A 20,662-nucleotide genomic window follows, 5' to 3' on the forward strand; every position below is an offset into this window, starting at 1 on the left:
TGTCCAGTTATAATGATGCTCTGGTCACATCAAACACTCATTTAATTTGGTTACCTCTGGTCACCTTGTACATATATTCATTATGTTGACCTCTGGTCACCTTACAATAATGCTCACATAACACAATCATTCACTTTGGTTACTTCTGGCCACCAAACACATATATTGATGTGTGTTACCTTGGGTCATCTTACACAGATATTGACTAAAATTTCCTCTGGTCACCTTACACAGATATAAACGTCGGTTTTGTCTAGCCACCTTATTAACAAATATGTTTATTTTGTTTACGTCTGATTTCCTACTAAATATATTTATTTTTGTTACCTCTAATCACCTTACATTCACATTGACGTTGGTAACCCTGGTATCCCTGGTCACCTTACATCTGTATGTTTGTAGTTTCCTGCGGTCACCTTGGACATCTCTTGACTATGTTTACATCTGGTCACCTTACAATCATGTCCTGGTCACATTACACACGTTTTCAATATGGATAACTCTGGTCACCTAACACATATATTGACGTTGGTTACCTCGGGTCATTTCAACTAATAGGCCGGAGAACACAGTTATTTCATAGTGCATTTCTTTTAGACAATAAATGGAAATTAAAAAAATCCCACCTTCGCTTTTTCAATAATATTTTTACAGTGTGGTGTACTACTTTTGGGACAAATTATAGCAAAATTATAGAAAACGCAAAATGTGGACAATTTTATGTTAAAGGGGTCTTGAATTCTTTTGACAGCTTCTGATGTACTAATTTTTAACCTTTTTTGGTTGAACCAAATTACTACTTTACTTTAAAATTCATGACCCAAATCTTTTTGCAGTGTAGTTTCATCCCCCTACTTGCTATTTGAGGCATAAAACATGAAGAAATAACTTTGGAAAAGGGTATTAAAAAAAATAGCAAGTAACACACTGTCCACACTAGGGACTATATTCGTAGACAACGAAAATCAAGGGACGATAGCTGTGTTCCCTGACCAATATTGACTATGGTTACCTCTGGTCACCTTACACCGTTGTTCATATATTGACTTAGGTTACCTCTGGTCACATTGGTCTCATATTGACTATGTTTACCTATTGTCCAGTTACAATGATGCTCTGGTCACATCAAACACTCATTTAATTTGGTTACCTCTGGTCACCTTGTACATATATTCATTATGTTGACCTCTGGTCACCTTACAATAATGCTCACATAACACAATCATTCACTTTGGTTACTTCTGGCCACCAAACACATATATTGATGTGTGTTACCTTGGGTCATCTTACACAGATATTGACTAAAATTTCCTCTGGTCACCTTACACAGATATAAACGTCGGTTTTTGTCTAGCCACCTTATTAACAAATATGTTTATTTTGTTTACGTCTGATTTCCTACTAAATATATTTATTTTTGTTACCTCTAATCACCTTACATTCACATTGACGTTGGTAACCCTGGTATCCCTGGTCACCTTACATCTGTATGTTTGTAGTTTCCTGCGGTCACCTTGGACATCTCTTGACTATGTTTACATCTGGTCACCTTACAATCATGTCCTGGTCACATTACACACGTTTTCAATATGGATAACTCTGGTCACCTAACACATATATTGACGTTGGTTACCTCGGGTCATTTCAACTAATAGGCCGGAGAACACAGTTATTTCATAGTGCATTTCTTTTAGACAATAAATGGAAATTAAAAAAATCCCACCTTCGCTTTCTCAATAATATTTTTACAGTGTGGTGTACTACTTTTGGGACAAATTATAGCAAAATTATAGAAAACGCAAAATGTGGACAATTTTATGTTAAAGGGGTCTTGAATTCTTTTGACAGCTTCTGATATACTAATTTTTAACCTTTTTTGGTTGAACCAAATTACTACTTTACTTTAAAATTCATGACCCAAATCTTTTTGCAGTGTAGTTTCATCCCCCTACTTGCTATTTGAGGCATAAAACATGAAGAAATAACTTTGGAAAAGGGTATTAAAAAAAATAGCAAGTAACACACTGTCCACACTAGGGACTATATTCGTAGACAACGAAAATCAAGGGACGATAGCTGTGTTCCCTGACCAATATTGACTATGGTTACCTCTGGTCACCTTACACCGTTGTTCATATATTGACTTAGGTTACCTCTGGTCACATTGGTCTCATATTGACTATGTTTACCTATTGTCCAGTTATAATGATGCTCTGGTCACATCAAACACTCATTTAATTTGGTTACCTCTGGTCACCTTGTACATATATTCATTATGTTGACCTCTGGTCACCTTACAATAATGCTCACATAACACAATCATTCACTTTGGTTACTTCTGGCCACCAAACACATATATTGATGTGTGTTACCTTGGGTCATCTTACACAGATATTGACTAAAATTTCCTCTGGTCACCTTACACAGATATAAACGTCGGTTTTGTCTAGCCACCTTATTAACAAATATGTTTATTTTGTTTACGTCTGATTTCCTACTAAATATATTTATTTTTGTTACCTCTAATCACCTTACATTCACATTGACGTTGGTAACCCTGGTATCCCTGGTCACCTTACATCTGTATGTTTGTAGTTTCCTGCGGTCACCTTGGACATCTCTTGACTATGTTTACATCTGGTCACCTTACAATCATGTCCTGGTCACATTACACACGTTTTCAATATGGATAACTCTGGTCACCTAACACATATATTGACGTTGGTTACCTCGGGTCATTTCAACTAATAGGCCGGAGAACACAGTTATTTCATAGTGCATTTCTTTTAGACAATAAATGGAAATTAAAAAAATCCCACCTTCGCTTTTTCAATAATATTTTTACAGTGTGGTGTACTACTTTTGGGACAAATTATAGCAAAATTATAGAAAACGCAAAATGTGGACAATTTTATGTTAAAGGGGTCTTGAATTCTTTTGACAGCTTCTGATGTACTAATTTTTAACCTTTTTTGGTTGAACCAAATTACTACTTTACTTTAAAATTCATGACCCAAATCTTTTTGCAGTGTAGTTTCATCCCCCTACTTGCTATTTGAGGCATAAAACATGAAGAAATAACTTTGGAAAAGGGTATTAAAAAAAATAGCAAGTAACACACTGTCCACACTAGGGACTATATTCGTAGACAACGAAAATCAAGGGACGATAGCTGTGTTCCCTGACCAATATTGACTATGGTTACCTCTGGTCACCTTACACCGTTGTTCATATATTGACTTAGGTTACCTCTGGTCACATTGGTCTCATATTGACTATGTTTACCTATTGTCCAGTTACAATGATGCTCTGGTCACATCAAACACTCATTTAATTTGGTTACCTCTGGTCACCTTGTACATATATTCATTATGTTGACCTCTGGTCACCTTACAATAATGCTCACATAACACAATCATTCACTTTGGTTACTTCTGGCCACCAAACACATATATTGATGTGTGTTACCTTGGGTCATCTTACACAGATATTGACTAAAATTTCCTCTGGTCACCTTACACAGATATAAACGTCGGTTTTTGTCTAGCCACCTTATTAACAAATATGTTTATTTTGTTTACGTCTGATTTCCTACTAAATATATTTATTTTTGTTACCTCTAATCACCTTACATTCACATTGACGTTGGTAACCCTGGTATCCCTGGTCACCTTACATCTGTATGTTTGTAGTTTCCTGTGGTCACCTTGGACATCTCTTGACTATGTTTACATCTGGTCACCTTACAATCATGTCCTGGTCACATTACACACGTTTTCAATATGGATAACTCTGGTCACCTAACACATATATTGACGTTGGTTACCTCGGGTCATTTCAACTAATAGGCCGGAGAACACAGTTATTTCATAGTGCATTTCTTTTAGACAATAAATGGAAATTAAAAAAATCCCACCTTCGCTTTCTCAATAATATTTTTACAGTGTGGTGTACTCCTTTTGGGACAAATTATAGCAAAATTATAGAAAACTCAAAATGTGGACAATTTTATGTTAAAGGGGTCTTGAATTCTTTTGACAGCTTCTGATATACTAATTTTTAACCTTTTTTGGTTGAACCAAATTACTACTTTACTTTAAAATTCATGACCCAAATCTTTTTGCAGTGTAGTTTCATCCCCCTACTTGCTATTTGAGGCATAAAACATGAAGAAATAACTTTGGAAAAGGGTATTAAAAAAAATAGCAAGTAACACACTGTCCACACTAGGGACTATATTCGTAGACAACGAAAATCAAGGGACGATAGCTGTGTTCCCTGACCAATATTGACTATGGTTACCTCTGGTCACCTTTCACCGTTGTTCATATATTGACTTAGGTTACCTCTGGTCACATTGGTCTCATATTGACTATGTTTACCTATTGTCCAGTTACAATGATGCTCTGGTCACATTAAACACTCATTTAATTTGGTTACCTCTGGTCACCTTGTACATACATTCATTATGTTGACCTCTGGTCACCTTACAATAATGCTCACATAACACAATCATTCACTTTGGTTACTTCTGGCCACCAAACACATATATTGATGTGTGTTACCTTGGGTCATCTTACACAGATATTGACTAAAATTTCCTCTGGTCACCTTACACAGATATAAACGTCGGTTTTTGTCTAGCCACCTTATTAACAAATATGTTTATTTTGTTTACGTCTGATTTCCTACTAAATATATTTATTTTTGTTACCTCTAATCACCTTACATTCACATTGACGTTGGTAACCCTGGTATCCCTGGTCACCTTACATCTGTATGTTTGTAGTTTCCTGCGGTCACCTTGGACATCTCTTGACTATGTTTACATCTGGTCACCTTACAATCATGTCCTGGTCACATTACACACGTTTTCAATATGGATAACTCTGGTCACCTAACACATATATTGACGTTGGTTACCTCGGTCATTTCAACTAATAGGCCGGAGAACACAGTTATTTCATAGTGCATTTCTTTTAGACAATAAATGGAAATTAAAAAAATCCCACCTTCGCTTTCTCAATAATATTTTTACAGTGTGGTGTACTCCTTTTGGGACAAATTATAGCAAAATTATAGAAAACTCAAAATGTGGACAATTTTATGTTAAAGGGGTCTTGAATTCTTTTGACAGCTTCTGATATACTAATTTTTAACCTTTTTTGGTTGAACCAAATTACTACTTTACTTTAAAATTCATGACCCAAATCTTTTTGCAGTGTAGTTTCATCCCCCTACTTGCTATTTGAGGCATAAAACATGAAGAAATAACTTTGGAAAAGGGTATTAAAAAAAATAGCAAGTAACACACTGTCCACACTAGGGACTATATTCGTAGACAACGAAAATCAAGGGACGATAGCTGTGTTCCCTGACCAATATTGACTATGGTTACCTCTGGTCACCTTTCACCGTTGTTCATATATTGACTTAGGTTACCTCTGGTCACATTGGTCTCATATTGACTATGTTTACCTATTGTCCAGTTACAATGATGCTCTGGTCACATTAAACACTCATTTAATTTGGTTACCTCTGGTCACCTTGTACATACATTCATTATGTTGACCTCTGGTCACCTTACAATAATGCTCACATAACACAATCATTCACTTTGGTTACTTCTGGCCACCAAACACATATATTGATGTGTGTTACCTTGGGTCATCTTACACAGATATTGACTAAAATTTCCTCTGGTCACCTTACACAGATATAAACGTCGGTTTTTGTCTAGCCACCTTATTAACAAATATGTTTATTTTGTTTACGTCTGATTTCCTACTAAATATATTTATTTTTGTTACCTCTAATCACCTTACATTCACATTGACGTTGGTAACCCTGGTATCCCTGGTCACCTTACATCTGTATGTTTGTAGTTTCCTGCGGTCACCTTGGACATCTCTTGACTATGTTTACATCTGGTCACCTTACAATCATGTCCTGGTCACATTACACACGTTTTCAATATGGATAACTCTGGTCACCTAACACATATATTGACGTTGGTTACCTCGGGTCATTTCAACTAATAGGCCGGAGAACACAGTTATTTCATAGTGCATTTCTTTTAGACAATAAATGGAAATTAAAAAAATCCCACCTTCGCTTTCTCAATAATATTTTTACAGTGTGGTGTACTCCTTTTGGGACAAATTATAGCAAAATTATAGAAAACTCAAAATGTGGACAATTTTATGTTAAAGGGGTCTTGAATTCTTTTGACAGCTTCTGATATACTAATTTTTAACCTTTTTTGGTTGAACCAAATTACTACTTTACTTTAAAATTCATGACCCAAATCTTTTTGCAGTGTAGTTTCATCCCCCTACTTGCTATTTGAGGCATAAAACATGAAGAAATAACTTTGGAAAAGGGTATTAAAAAAAATAGCAAGTAACACACTGTCCACACTAGGGACTATATTCGTAGACAACGAAAATCAAGGGACGATAGCTGTGTTCCCTGACCAATATTGACTATGGTTACCTCTGGTCACCTTTCACCGTTGTTCATATATTGACTTAGGTTACCTCTGGTCACATTGGTCTCATATTGACTATGTTTACCTATTGTCCAGTTACAATGATGCTCTGGTCACATTAAACACTCATTTAATTTGGTTACCTCTGGTCACCTTGTACATATATTCATTATGTTGACCTCTGGTCACCTTACAATAATGCTCACATAACACAATCATTCACTTTGGTTACTTCTGGCCACCAAACACATATATTGATGTGTGTTACCTTGGGTCATCTTACACAGATATTGACTAAAATTTCCTCTGGTCACCTTACACAGATATAAACGTCGGTTTTTGTCTAGCCACCTTATTAACAAATATGTTTATTTTGTTTACGTCTGATTTCCTACTAAATATATTTATTTTTGTTACCTCTAATCACCTTACAATCACATTGACGTTGGTAACCCTGGTATCCCTGGTCACCTTACATCTGTATGTTTGTAGTTTCCTGCGGTCACCTTGGACATCTCTTGACTATGTTTACATCTGGTCACCTTACAATCATGTCCTGGTCACATTACACACGTTTTCAATATGGATAACTCTGGTCACCTAACACATATATTGACGTTGGTTACCTCGGGTCATTTCAACTAATAGGCCGGAGAACACAGTTATTTCATAGTGCATTTCTTTTAGACAATAAATGGAAATTAAAAAAATCCCACCTTCGCTTTCTCAATAATATTTTTACAGTGTGGTGTACTACTTTTGGGACAAATTATAGCAAAATTATAGAAAACGCAAAATGTGGACAATTTTATGTTAAAGGGGTCTTGAATTCTTTTGACAGCTTCTGATATACTAATTTTTAACCTTTTTTGGTTGAACCAAATTACTACTTTACTTTAAAATTCATGACCCAAATCTTTTTGCAGTGTAGTTTCATCCCCCTACTTGCTATTTGAGGCATAAAACATGAAGAAATAACTTTGGAAAAGGGTATTAAAAAAAATAGCAAGTAACACACTGTCCACACTAGGGACTATATTCGTAGACAACGAAAATCAAGGGACGATAGCTGTGTTCCCTGACCAATATTGACTATGGTTACCTCTGGTCACCTTTCACCGTTGTTCATATATTGACTTAGGTTACCTCTGGTCACATTGGTCTCATATTGACTATGTTTACCTATTGTCCAGTTACAATGATGCTCTGGTCACATTAAACACTCATTTAATTTGGTTACCTCTGGTCACCTTGTACATATATTCATTATGTTGACCTCTGGTCACCTTACAATAATGCTCACATAACACAATCATTCACTTTGGTTACTTCTGGCCACCAAACACATATATTGATGTGTGTTACCTTGGGTCATCTTACACAGATATTGACTAAAATTTCCTCTGGTCACCTTACACAGATATAAACGTCGGTTTTTGTCTAGCCACCTTATTAACAAATATGTTTATTTTGTTTACGTCTGATTTCCTACTAAATATATTTATTTTTGTTACCTCTAATCACCTTACATTCACATTGACGTTGGTAACCCTGGTATCCCTGGTCACCTTACATCTGTATGTTTGTAGTTTCCTGCGGTCACCTTGGACATCTCTTGACTATGTTTACATCTGGTCACCTTACAATCATGTCCTGGTCACATTACACACGTTTTCAATATGGATAACTCTGGTCACCTAACACATATATTGACGTTGGTTACCTCGGGTCATTTCAACTAATAGGCCGGAGAACACAGTTATTTCATAGTGCATTTCTTTTAGACAATAAATGGAAATTAAAAAAATCCCACCTTCGCTTTCTCAATAATATTTTTACAGTGTGGTGTACTACTTTTGGGACAAATTATAGCAAAATTATAGAAAACGCAAAATGTGGACAATTTTATGTTAAAGGGGTCTTGAATTCTTTTGACAGCTTCTGATATACTAATTTTTAACCTTTTTTGGTTGAACCAAATTACTACTTTACTTTAAAATTCATGACCCAAATCTTTTTGCAGTGTAGTTTCATCCCCCTACTTGCTATTTGAGGCATAAAACATGAAGAAATAACTTTGGAAAAGGGTATTAAAAAAAATAGCAAGTAACACACTGTCCACACTAGGGACTATATTCGTAGACAACGAAAATCAAGGGACGATAGCTGTGTTCCCTGACCAATATTGACTATGGTTACCTCTGGTCACCTTACACCGTTGTTCATATATTGACTTAGGTTACCTCTGGTCACATTGGTCTCATATTGACTATGTTTACCTATTGTCCAGTTACAATGATGCTCTGGTCACATCAAACACTCATTTAATTTGGTTACCTCTGGTCACCTTGTACATATATTCATTATGTTGACCTCTGGTCACCTTACAATAATGCTCACATAACACAATCATTCACTTTGGTTACTTCTGGCCACCAAACACATATATTGATGTGTGTTACCTTGGGTCATCTTACACAGATATTGACTAAAATTTCCTCTGGTCACCTTACACAGATATAAACGTCGGTTTTTGTCTAGCCACCTTATTAACAAATATGTTTATTTTGTTTACGTCTGATTTCCTACTAAATATATTTATTTTTGTTACCTCTAATCACCTTACAATCACATTGACGTTGGTAACCCTGGTATCCCTGGTCACCTTACATCTGTATGTTTGTAGTTTCCTGCGGTCACCTTGGACATCTCTTGACTATGTTTACATCTGGTCACCTTACAATCATGTCCTGGTCACATTACACACGTTTTCAATATGGATAACTCTGGTCACCTAACACATATATTGACGTTGGTTACCTCGGGTCATTTCAACTAATAGGCCGGAGAACACAGTTATTTCATAGTGCATTTCTTTTAGACAATAAATGGAAATTAAAAAAATCCCACCTTCGCTTTCTCAATAATATTTTTACAGTGTGGTGTACTACTTTTGGGACAAATTATAGCAAAATTATAGAAAACGCAAAATGTGGACAATTTTATGTTAAAGGGGTCTTGAATTCTTTTGACAGCTTCTGATATACTAATTTTTAACCTTTTTTGGTTGAACCAAATTACTACTTTACTTTAAAATTCATGACCCAAATCTTTTTGCAGTGTAGTTTCATCCCCCTACTTGCTATTTGAGGCATAAAACATGAAGAAATAACTTTGGAAAAGGGTATTAAAAAAAATAGCAAGTAACACACTGTCCACACTAGGGACTATATTCGTAGACAACGAAAATCAAGGGACGATAGCTGTGTTCCCTGACCAATATTGACTATGGTTACCTCTGGTCACCTTACACCGTTGTTCATATATTGACTTAGGTTACCTCTGGTCACATTGGTCTCATATTGACTATGTTTACCTATTGTCCAGTTACAATGATGCTCTGGTCACATCAAACACTCATTTAATTTGGTTACCTCTGGTCACCTTGTACATATATTCATTATGTTGACCTCTGGTCACCTTACAATAATGCTCACATAACACAATCATTCACTTTGGTTACTTCTGGCCACCAAACACATATATTGATGTGTGTTACCTTGGGTCATCTTACACAGATATTGACTAAAATTTCCTCTGGTCACCTTACACAGATATAAACGTCGGTTTTTGTCTAGCCACCTTATTAACAAATATGTTTATTTTGTTTACGTCTGATTTCCTACTAAATATATTTATTTTTGTTACCTCTAATCACCTTACAATCACATTGACGTTGGTAACCCTGGTATCCCTGGTCACCTTACATCTGTATGTTTGTAGTTTCCTGCGGTCACCTTGGACATCTCTTGACTATGTTTACATCTGGTCACCTTACAATCATGTCCTGGTCACATTACACACGTTTTCAATATGGATAACTCTGGTCACCTAACACATATATTGACGTTGGTTACCTCGGGTCATTTCAACTAATAGGCCGGAGAACACAGTTATTTCATAGTGCATTTCTTTTAGACAATAAATGGAAATTAAAAAAATCCCACCTTCGCTTTCTCAATAATATTTTTACAGTGTGGTGTACTACTTTTGGGACAAATTATAGCAAAATTATAGAAAACGCAAAATGTGGACAATTTTATGTTAAAGGGGTCTTGAATTCTTTTGACAGCTTCTGATATACTAATTTTTAACCTTTTTTGGTTGAACCAAATTACTACTTTACTTTAAAATTCATGACCCAAATCTTTTTGCAGTGTAGTTTCATCCCCCTACTTGCTATTTGAGGCATAAAACATGAAGAAATAACTTTGGAAAAGGGTATTAAAAAAAATAGCAAGTAACACACTGTCCACACTAGGGACTATATTCGTAGACAACGAAAATCAAGGGACGATAGCTGTGTTCCCTGACCAATATTGACTATGGTTACCTCTGGTCACCTTTCACCGTTGTTCATATATTGACTTAGGTTACCTCTGGTCACATTGGTCTCATATTGACTATGTTTACCTATTGTCCAGTTACAATGATGCTCTGGTCACATTAAACACTCATTTAATTTGGTTACCTCTGGTCACCTTGTACATATATTCATTATGTTGACCTCTGGTCACCTTACAATAATGCTCACATAACACAATCATTCACTTTGGTTACTTCTGGCCACCAAACACATATATTGATGTGTGTTACCTTGGGTCATCTTACACAGATATTGACTAAAATTTCCTCTGGTCACCTTACACAGATATAAACGTCGGTTTTTGTCTAGCCACCTTATTAACAAATATGTTTATTTTGTTTACGTCTGATTTCCTACTAAATATATTTATTTTTGTTACCTCTAATCACCTTACATTCACATTGACGTTGGTAACCCTGGTATCCCTGGTCACCTTACATCTGTATGTTTGTAGTTTCCTGCGGTCACCTTGGACATCTCTTGACTATGTTTACATCTGGTCACCTTACAATCATGTCCTGGTCACATTACACACGTTTTCAATATGGATAACTCTGGTCACCTAACACATATATTGACGTTGGTTACCTCGGGTCATTTCAACTAATAGGCCGGAGAACACAGTTATTTCATAGTGCATTTCTTTTAGACAATAAATGGAAATTAAAAAAATCCCACCTTCGCTTTCTCAATAATATTTTTACAGTGTGGTGTACTACTTTTGGGACAAATTATAGCAAAATTATAGAAAACGCAAAATGTGGACAATTTTATGTTAAAGGGGTCTTGAATTCTTTTGACAGCTTCTGATATACTAATTTTTAACCTTTTTTGGTTGAACCAAATTACTACTTTACTTTAAAATTCATGACCCAAATCTTTTTGCAGTGTAGTTTCATCCCCCTACTTGCTATTTGAGGCATAAAACATGAAGAAATAACTTTGGAAAAGGGTATTAAAAAAAATAGCAAGTAACACACTGTCCACACTAGGGACTATATTCGTAGACAACGAAAATCAAGGGACGATAGCTGTGTTCCCTGACCAATATTGACTATGGTTACCTCTGGTCACCTTACACCGTTGTTCATATATTGACTTAGGTTACCTCTGGTCACATTGGTCTCATATTGACTATGTTTACCTATTGTCCAGTTACAATGATGCTCTGGTCACATCAAACACTCATTTAATTTGGTTACCTCTGGTCACCTTGTACATATATTCATTATGTTGACCTCTGGTCACCTTACAATAATGCTCACATAACACAATCATTCACTTTGGTTACTTCTGGCCACCAAACACATATATTGATGTGTGTTACCTTGGGTCATCTTACACAGATATTGACTAAAATTTCCTCTGGTCACCTTACACAGATATAAACGTCGGTTTTTGTCTAGCCACCTTATTAACAAATATGTTTATTTTGTTTACGTCTGATTTCCTACTAAATATATTTATTTTTGTTACCTCTAATCACCTTACATTCACATTGACGTTGGTAACCCTGGTATCCCTGGTCACCTTACATCTGTATGTTTGTAGTTTCCTGCGGTCACCTTGGACATCTCTTGACTATGTTTACATCTGGTCACCTTACAATCATGTCCTGGTCACATTACACACGTTTTCAATATGGATAACTCTGGTCACCTAACACATATATTGACGTTGGTTACCTCGGGTCATTTCAACTAATAGGCCGGAGAACACAGTTATTTCATAGTGCATTTCTTTTAGACAATAAATGGAAATTAAAAAAATCCCACCTTCGCTTTCTCAATAATATTTTTACAGTGTGGTGTACTACTTTTGGGACAAATTATAGCAAAATTATAGAAAACGCAAAATGTGGACAATTTTATGTTAAAGGGGTCTTGAATTCTTTTGACAGCTTCTGATATACTAATTTTTAACCTTTTTTGGTTGAACCAAATTACTACTTTACTTTAAAATTCATGACCCAAATCTTTTTGCAGTGTAGTTTCATCCCCCTACTTGCTATTTGAGGCATAAAACATGAAGAAATAACTTTGGAAAAGGGTATTAAAAAAAATAGCAAGTAACACACTGTCCACACTAGGGACTATATTCGTAGACAACGAAAATCAAGGGACGATAGCTGTGTTCCCTGACCAATATTGACTATGGTTACCTCTGGTCACCTTACACCGTTGTTCATATATTGACTTAGGTTACCTCTGGTCACATTGGTCTCATATTGACTATGTTTACCTATTGTCCAGTTACAATGATGCTCTGGTCACATCAAACACTCATTTAATTTGGTTACCTCTGGTCACCTTGTACATATATTCATTATGTTGACCTCTGGTCACCTTACAATAATGCTCACATAACACAATCATTCACTTTGGTTACTTCTGGCCACCAAACACATATATTGATGTGTGTTACCTTGGGTCATCTTACACAGATATTGACTAAAATTTCCTCTGGTCACCTTACACAGATATAAACGTCGGTTTTTGTCTAGCCACCTTATTAACAAATATGTTTATTTTGTTTACGTCTGATTTCCTACTAAATATATTTATTTTTGTTACCTCTAATCACCTTACATTCACATTGACGTTGGTAACCCTGGTATCCCTGGTCACCTTACATCTGTATGTTTGTAGTTTCCTGCGGTCACCTTGGACATCTCTTGACTATGTTTACATCTGGTCACCTTACAATCATGTCCTGGTCACATTACACACGTTTTCAATATGGATAACTCTGGTCACCTAACACATATATTGACGTTGGTTACCTCGGGTCATTTCAACTAATAGGCCGGAGAACACAGTTATTTCATAGTGCATTTCTTTTAGACAATAAATGGAAATTAAAAAAATCCCACCTTCGCTTTCTCAATAATATTTTTACAGTGTGGTGTACTACTTTTGGGACAAATTATAGCAAAATTATAGAAAACGCAAAATGTGGACAATTTTATGTTAAAGGGGTCTTGAATTCTTTTGACAGCTTCTGATATACTAATTTTTAACCTTTTTTGGTTGAACCAAATTACTACTTTACTTTAAAATTCATGACCCAAATCTTTTTGCAGTGTAGTTTCATCCCCCTACTTGCTATTTGAGGCATAAAACATGAAGAAATAACTTTGGAAAAGGGTATTAAAAAAAATAGCAAGTAACACACTGTCCACACTAGGGACTATATTCGTAGACAACGAAAATCAAGGGACGATAGCTGTGTTCCCTGACCAATATTGACTATGGTTACCTCTGGTCACCTTACACCGTTGTTCATATATTGACTTAGGTTACCTCTGGTCACATTGGTCTCATATTGACTATGTTTACCTATTGTCCAGTTACAATGATGCTCTGGTCACATCAAACACTCATTTAATTTGGTTACCTCTGGTCACCTTGTACATATATTCATTATGTTGACCTCTGGTCACCTTACAATAATGCTCACATAACACAATCATTCACTTTGGTTACTTCTGGCCACCAAACACATATATTGATGTGTGTTACCTTGGGTCATCTTACACAGATATTGACTAAAATTTCCTCTGGTCACCTTACACAGATATAAACGTCGGTTTTGTCTAGCCACCTTATTAACAAATATGTTTATTTTGTTTACGTCTGATTTCCTACTAAATATATTTATTTTTGTTACCTCTAATCACCTTACATTCACATTGACGTTGGTAACCCTGGTATCCCTGGTCACCTTACATCTGTATGTTTGTAGTTTCCTGCGGTCACCTTGGACATCTCTTGACTATGTTTACATCTGGTCACCTTACAATCATGTCCTGGTCACATTACACACGTTTTCAATATGGATAACTCTGGTCACCTAACACATATATTGACGTTGGTTACCTCGGGTCATTTCAACTAATAGGCCGGAGAACACAGTTATTTCATAGTGCATTTCTTTTAGACAATAAATGGAAATTAAAAAAATCCCACCTTCGCTTTTTCAATAATATTTTTACAGTGTGGTGTACTACTTTTGGGACAAATTATAGCAAAATTATAGAAAACGCAAAATGTGGACAATTTTATGTTAAAGGGGTCTTGAATTCTTTTGACAGCTTCTGATATACTAATTTTTAACCTTTTTTGGTTGAACCAAATTACTACTTTACTTTAAAATTCATGACCCAAATCTTTTTGCAGTGTAGTTTCATCCCCCTACTTGCTATTTGAGGCATAAAACATGAAGAAATAACTTTGGAAAAGGGTATTAAAAAAAATAGCAAGTAACACACTGTCCACACTAGGGACTATATTCGTAGACAACGAAAATCAAGGGACGATAGCTGTGTTCCCTGACCAATATTGACTATGGTTACCTCTGGTCACCTTACACCGTTGTTCATATATTGACTTAGGTTACCTCTGGTCACATTGGTCTCATATTGACTATGTTTACCTATTGTCCAGTTACAATGATGCTCTGGTCACATCAAACACTCATTTAATTTGGTTACCTCTGGTCACCTTGTACATATATTCATTATGTTGACCTCTGGTCACCTTACAATAATGCTCACATAACACAATCATTCACTTTGGTTACTTCTGGCCACCAAACACATATATTGATGTGTGTTACCTTGGGTCATCTTACACAGATATTGACTAAAATTTCCTCTGGTCACCTTACACAGATATAAACGTCGGTTTTTGTCTAGCCACCTTATTAACAAATATGTTTATTTTGTTTACGTCTGATTTCCTACTAAATATATTTATTTTTGTTACCTCTAATCACCTTACATTCACATTGACGTTGGTAACCCTGGTATCCCTGGTCACCTTACATCTGTATGTTTGTAGTTTCCTGCGGTCACCTTGGACATCTCTTGACTATGTTTACATCTGGTCACCTTACAATCATGTCCTGGTCACATTACACACGTTTTCAATATGGATAACTCTGGTCACCTAACACATATATTGACGTTGGTTACCTCGGGTCATTTCAACTAATAGGCCGGAGAACACAGTTATTTCATAGTGCATTTCTTTTAGACAATAAATGGAAATTAAAAAAATCCCACCTTCGCTTTCTCAATAATATTTTTACAGTGTGGTGTACTACTTTTGGGACAAATTATAGCAAAATTATAGAAAACGCAAAATGTGGACAATTTTATGTTAAAGGGGTCTTGAATTCTTTTGACAGCTTCTGATATACTAATTTTTAACCTTTTTTGGTTGAACCAAATTACTACTTTACTTTAAAATTCATGACCCAAATCTTTTTGCAGTGTAGTTTCATCCCCCTACTTGCTATTTGAGGCATAAAACATGAAGAAATAACTTTGGAAAAGGGTATTAAAAAAAATAGCAAGTAACACACTGTCCACACTAGGGACTATATTCGTAGACAACGAAAATCAAGGGACGATAGCTGTGTTCCCTGACCAATATTGACTATGGTTACCTCTGGTCACCTTACACCGTTGTTCATATATTGACTTAGGTTACCTCTGGTCACATTGGTCTCATATTGACTATGTTTACCTATTGTCCAGTTACAATGATGCTCTGGTCACATCAAACACTCATTTAATTTGGTTACCTCTGGTCACCTTGTACATATATTCATTATGTTGACCTCTGGTCACCTTACAATAATGCTCACATAACACAATCATTCACTTTGGTTACTTCTGGCCACCAAACACATATATTGATGTGTGTTACCTTGGGTCATCTTACACAGATATTGACTAAAATTTCCTCTGGTCACCTTACACAGATATAAACGTCGGTTTTGTCTAGCCACCTTATTAACAAATATGTTTATTTTGTTTACGTCTGATTTCCTACTAAATATATTTATTTTTGTTACCTCTAATCACCTTACATTCACATTGACGTTGGTAACCCTGGTATCCCTGGTCACCTTACATCTGTATGTTTGTAGTTTCCTGCGGTCACCTTGGACATCTCTTGACTATGTTTACATCTGGTCACCTTACAATCATGTCCTGGTCACATTACACACGTTTTCAATATGGATAACTCTGGTCACCTAACACATATATTGACGTTGGTTACCTCGGGTCATTTCAACTAATAGGCCGGAGAACACAGTTATTTCATAGTGCATTTCTTTTAGACAATAAATGGAAATTAAAAAAATCCCACCTTCGCTTTCTCAATAATATTTTTACAGTGTGGTGTACTACTTTTGGGACAAATTATAGCAAAATTATAGAAAACGCAAAATGTGGACAATTTTATGTTAAAGGGGTCTTGAATTCTTTTGACAGCTTCTGATATACTAATTTTTAACCTTTTTTGGTTGAACCAAATTACTACTTTACTTTAAAATTCATGACCCAAATCTTTTTGCAGTGTAGTTTCATCCCCCTACTTGCTATTTGAGGCATAAAACATGAAGAAATAACTTTGGAAAAGGGTATTAAAAAAAATAGCAAGTAACACACTGTCCACACTAGGGACTATATTCGTAGACAACGAAAATCAAGGGACGATAGCTGTGTTCCCTGACCAATATTGACTATGGTTACCTCTGGTCACCTTACACCGTTGTTCATATATTGACTTAGGTTACCTCTGGTCACATTGGTCTCATATTGACTATGTTTACCTATTGTCCAGTTACAATGATGCTCTGGTCACATCAAACACTCATTTAATTTGGTTACCTCTGGTCACCTTGTACATATATTCATTATGTTGACCTCTGGTCACCTTACAATAATGCTCACATAACACAATCATTCACTTTGGTTACTTCTGGCCACCAAACACATATATTGATGTGTGTTACCTTGGGTCATCTTACACAGATATTGACTAAAATTTCCTCTGGTCACCTTACACAGATATAAACGTCGGTTTTGTCTAGCCACCTTATTAACAAATATGTTTATTTTGTTTACGTCTGATTTCCTACTAAATATATTTATTTTTGTTACCTCTAATCACCTTACATTCACATTGACGTTGGTAACCCTGGTATCCCTGGTCACCTTACATCTGTATGTTTGTAGTTTCCTGCGGTCACCTTGGACATCTCTTGACTATGTTTACATCTGGTCACCTTACAATCATGTCCTGGTCACATTACACACGTTTTCAATATGGATAACTCTGGTCACCTAACACATATATTGACGTTGGTTACCTCGGGTCATTTCAACTAATAGGCCGGAGAACACAGTTATTTCATAGTGCATTTCTTTTAGACAATAAATGGAAATTAAAAAAATCCCACCTTCGCTTTCTCAATAATATTTTTACAGTGTGGTGTACTACTTTTGGGACAAATTATAGCAAAATTATAGAAAACGCAAAATGTGGACAATTTTATGTTAAAGGGGTCTTGAATTCTTTTGACAGCTTCTGATATACTAATTTTTAACCTTTTTTGGTTGAACCAAATTACTACTTTACTTTAAAATTCATGACCCAAATCTTTTTGCAGTGTAGTTTCATCCCCCTACTTGCTATTTGAGGCATAAAACATGAAGAAATAACTTTGGAAAAGGGTATTAAAAAAAATAGCAAGTAACACACTGTCCACACTAGGGACTATATTCGTAGACAACGAAAATCAAGGGACGATAGCTGTGTTCCCTGACCAATATTGACTATGGTTACCTCTGGTCACCTTACACCGTTGTTCATATATTGACTTAGGTTACCTCTGGTCACATTGGTCTCATATTGACTATGTTTACCTATTGTCCAGTTACAATGATGCTCTGGTCACATCAAACACTCATTTAATTTGGTTACCTCTGGTCACCTTGTACATATATTCATTATGTTGACCTCTGGTCACCTTACAATAATGCTCACATAACACAATCATTCACTTTGGTTACTTCTGGCCACCAAACACATATATTGATGTGTGTTACCTTGGGTCATCTTACACAGATATTGACTAAAATTTCCTCTGGTCACCTTACACAGATATAAACGTCGGTTTTGTCTAGCCACCTTATTAACAAATATGTTTATTTTGTTTACGTCTGATTTCCTACTAAATATATTTATTTTTGTTACCTCTAATCACCTTACATTCACATTGACGTTGGTAACCCTGGTATCCCTGGTCACCTTACATCTGTATGTTTGTAGTTTCCTGCGGTCACCTTGGACATCTCTTGACTATGTTTACATCTGGTCACCTTACAATCATGTCCTGGTCACATTACACACGTTTTCAATATGGATAACTCTGGTCACCTAACACATATATTGACGTTGGTTACCTCGGGTCATTTCAACTAATAGGCCGGAGAACACAGTTATTTCATAGTGCATTTCTTTTAGACAATAAATGGAAATTAAAAAAATCCCACCTTCGCTTTCTCAATAATATTTTTACAGTGTGGTGTACTACTTTTGGGACAAATTATAGCAAAATTATAGAAAACGCAAAATGTGGACAATTTTATGTTAAAGGGGTCTTGAATTCTTTTGACAGCTTCTGATATACTAATTTTTAACCTTTTTTGGTTGAACCAAATTACTACTTTACTTTAAAATTCATGACCCAAATCTTTTTGCAGTGTAGTTTCATCCCCCTACTTGCTATTTGAGGCATAAAACATGAAGAAATAACTTTGGAAAAGGGTATTAAAAAAAATAGCAAGTAACACACTGTCCACACTAGGGACTATATTCGTAGACAACGAAAATCAAGGGACGATAGCTGTGTTCCCTGACCAATATTGACTATGGTTACCTCTGGTCACCTTACACCGTTGTTCATATATTGACTTAGGTTACCTCTGGTCACATTGGTCTCATATTGACTATGTTTACCTATTGTCCAGTTACAATGATGCTCTGGTCACATCAAACACTCATTTAATTTGGTTACCTCTGGTCACCTTGTACATATATTCATTATGTTGACCTCTGGTCACCTTACAATAATGCTCACATAACACAATCATTCACTTTGGTTACTTCTGGCCACCAAACACATATATTGATGTGTGTTACCTTGGGTCATCTTACACAGATATTGACTAAAATTTCCTCTGGTCACCTTACACAGATATAAACGTCGGTTTTGTCTAGCCACCTTATTAACAAATATGTTTATTTTGTTTACGTCTGATTTCCTACTAAATATATTTATTTTTGTTACCTCTAATCACCTTACATTCACATTGACGTTGGTAACCCTGGTATCCCTGGTCACCTTACATCTGTATGTTTGTAGTTTCCTGCGGTCACCTTGGACATCTCTTGACTATGTTTACATCTGGTCACCTTACAATCATGTCCTGGTCACATTACACACGTTTTCAATATGGATAACTCTGGTCACCTAACACATATATTGACGTTGGTTACCTCGGGTCATTTCAACTAATAGGCCGGAGAACACAGTTATTTCATAGTGCATTTCTTTTAGACAATAAATGGAAATTAAAAAAATCCCACCTTCGCTTTCTCAATAATATTTTTACAGTGTGGTGTACTACTTTTGGGACAAATTATAGCAAAATTATAGAAAACGCAAAATGTGGACAATTTTATGTTAAAGGGGTCTTGAATTCTTTTGACAGCTTCTGATATACTAATTTTTAACCTTTTTTGGTTGAACCAAATTACTACTTTACTTTAAAATTCATGACCCAAATCTTTTTGCAGTGTAGTTTCATCCCCCTACTTGCTATTTGAGGCATAAAACATGAAGAAATAACTTTGGAAAAGGGTATTAAAAAAAATAGCAAGTAA

Source organism: Mytilus californianus, unplaced genomic scaffold (genome assembly GCF_021869535.1).
Source record: "Mytilus californianus isolate M0D057914Y unplaced genomic scaffold, xbMytCali1.0.p SCAF_40, whole genome shotgun sequence".
Taxonomy (NCBI): domain Eukaryota; kingdom Metazoa; phylum Mollusca; class Bivalvia; order Mytilida; family Mytilidae; genus Mytilus; species Mytilus californianus.